Raw genomic sequence first — 3,263 nt, forward strand, 5'->3', positions numbered from 1 at the left:
CTCGAAATTGTGAAATTCTGAAATCGAACATTCTGGAACTCTGAATTTCTAAAATTCTAAGATTCTTTTCCGTAATTCTAAAAATTTTAAGATTCGAAATTTGGAATTTTTGGATTTTCGAGATTTTCAGAAATTCAAAGATTCTCCCTTTTCCAAAATATTCCAGATCTCTAGATCTTTGAAAAGCTCATATAATCCTTCATCATTTCTCTGTTCCCAATGATTATTAACCCCCTCGATCTTCTTCTTTTTTTTCCAAAAAAACATATTTCTCACTTTTTCTCTTTTCCATCTTTTCCAAATGAAATATACGTGACTGGAATAACAAAAAAAACTGGAAAAGGAAAAAAGAAGCAAAACTTGGTATATAACTGGAAACGAAATATATAATACATGAGTCATCTTTGCCTCAGCTCCTTCCTTTTTTGAATTTGATTGGCATTTATTCATTCATTTTTCATCTTTGCCTCTTTTTTAGATACGTATTACCTTGGCTTAAAATTACTTGAAAATCCCATTTCGCCAAAAAAAAGAAGTCATAATTTGGTTAAATTTTTTTGAGCTTTTGACCCACTTCTTTTCTGAAAGGTGGTCCTTACAAATCATGTGACCCGAAAATGGAAAATTTGATTTTTTTTGTCTATATATTTCACTTCCGGAAAACAAAACTTTTTTAGGCCACGCCCATAAAGTTTTTACATAAAGTTTTTACATTGAAAATTTCCGACCCCAGAACTGGAAATTTTGGATGACTTTCAAAAATCGCGCGTTATCTCAAAACCTTGATATCTATCAGAAAACAGTCAATTAGAACAATTTAGCAGTTAAAATTTTCTAAAATGTTTAATTTGGGAATTTTAGCATATCTGTGGTTATTCTCGAGATCCCGTTTTTCCTATAATAGAAGCCCAATACAAACTGTGAACGTTGAGCTCAATTATCTCGATTTTTGTAAAAGGTACCAAAAAGTGCTAAACTAACAAACTATTTTTTTTAAATCACCTATATGCTATCAGTTGAGAGATTTTTTATATCTTTTATAGTCGAGATAATTACGCTCAAAGCTGATGGTTCTCAAATATGCGCCCAACAAATCTGTCAACTTTGAGCTCAATTATCTCGACTTCTGTAAAAGATATCAAATTTTTCCCAACTGATAAAATGTTTGTCATAAAATTACCTACCTATAATTTATCTGTTGACAAGTTTTTTATATCTTTTATAGTAGTCGAGATAATTAAGCTCAAAGTTAATGATTTAGGTGGGTTTCTATTACAGGAAACATCCTCTCTCTCTCTCTCTCTCTCTCGCTCTCTTTCTCTCCTAAACAAACCATATTGGCATTTGTTTCATTTTGGACCACCATCCGCCACCTGTCACTTATTTGGCAATTGGAACAGATGGATTTGAGGAGGGGGAGACATGAATCCTTAATGGACATATTTCTTCGACATGGGAAATTTGTGAAATTTGTCATTTCGATTACAATTGGACTTGTCAAAAATTTTTCAGGTTGAGTTCAAATTAATTTGCTCTCTTTTGAAGTGCACTATAATCTCATATTCCATTAATCCCCTACTCCGATTATATCCGGTTTATTGTCTTCTGGAAATTCGTGGCTTCTCTCTCTCTCTCTCTCTCTCTCTCTCTCTCTCTCACTCACTCACTCACTTCCCTGTAGAAGAGCACGATTTTGCACCTTGTTCTTCCAGAGAACAAACCGTTCTTGAATCTCTGAAAATTTGATTTTGAAAAAAAGTGACACTTCAGAAGTGCACTTGTCACTTTTAAAAACTAGGGAAAATATATAAGTATCACACGGATTGGCACAAGAAAAAAGAAGAAGACGGACACACTAAGCGTTTTTGAATATTTGATGAATTGCTCATGTGTGTGCGTGGTGGTGCTCAACGTCAGTTATCTGCCCCGGCTCATCATAGTCTCAAGAAAAAGGACTTCATTAGATATTTCTTGGATTTTTTGGATTTATGAGAGAAGATAGAGATTGATGTTAGGTCTCGGGGCAAATCTTTTTTGATATTTTTATGAAAGAGTGGAATTTTTGTTTTGATTTTTGAGAAAATGGGAAATTCGGGGAAGAGTTCAAAGTTATTAGGATGTCTTGTGCCACTCGAACCGTCAACTTTGAGCTCATATATCTCGATTCCTGTGACAGGTATCCAAAAATAGTCAACTGCTAAAACATTGGTGAGATTACGAGAAACATTTTATCTTGAAAAATTTGTTATATCTTTCATAGCAAGCGAGATATATAAACTGAAAGTTGAACGTTTAGAAAGTAAGAAGGTTACCAGTAAAACTAGATTAAATCGCGCCGAAGGCGCACCAGCTAGCTGCACAACTTTTCAAATTTCCCCATCTTTTCCCCCTAATTCAGATCAATCTAATCTCAATTCATTGAATAATAATCAATCTCTCTATCTATTTGCCTAATACACATTTTCCAGAAAAGGATAAATAGATGAAGAGAGATGGTGATTTGTGTCACCATCCTTTTTCCGAATGCATCATTTAATTTCCGTTCTTCATCTCTCCTATGCACTTGAAGCTCTCTTTTCATTTTCAGTCTCATTTCCAATTCCTCTCCCTTCTTCCATCCCCTTGTTGTCCTTATACCGTCCTTTCAAGCTTCTCTCTCTCTCTCTCTCTCTCTCTCTCTCTCTCTCTCTCTCTCTCTCTCTCTCTTCCCCCGAGCACTCTGTCAGTCATGTGCTCATTTTCAGAGACGAACTGGAACCCCATTTCTTTTGTTTTCGCTCCCAAATTTCACCCCTGTTTTCCACTATCAGAGAGAGCACAAATAAACAAAAAATAAGAGCGTTTGGATATAGGAGCGACGCAGAGAAAAAAGACAACAATAATTTTATCCGAGCTTCTCTTTCAGATCATATCTGGATTTTTCAAGTATGTATATCATTTGTTTTTGTTTTGGTGTCTTTCTAGAATGTTCTATTTTTTGTACAGTTTGTTGTTAGCCATTTTCAAAAGTCCGGATCTCGACTGTCAAGTTTACGATCACTTTGAAAATTTTGGAGGGTGTAAAAGAGACCTAGATTTAAATTTTTGGATTTACAAAAAGTTTTGAAAATTCCTAGTTTTTCAGCTATTTGCCGATTTCTGAAAGTCCCCCTTTTCGACCCATATTATACTGAACACATGAAAAAAGTTGAAATTTGAAATTTTCCGCTCAAAATTGACTAACAATCGTTGAACTTTGACTAGTCGGGAGTTTTTTGGATTTT

Source organism: Caenorhabditis briggsae (genome assembly GCF_000004555.2).
Source record: "Caenorhabditis briggsae complete genome, chrII, whole genome shotgun sequence".
Classification (NCBI taxonomy): Eukaryota; Metazoa; Nematoda; class Chromadorea; order Rhabditida; family Rhabditidae; genus Caenorhabditis; species Caenorhabditis briggsae.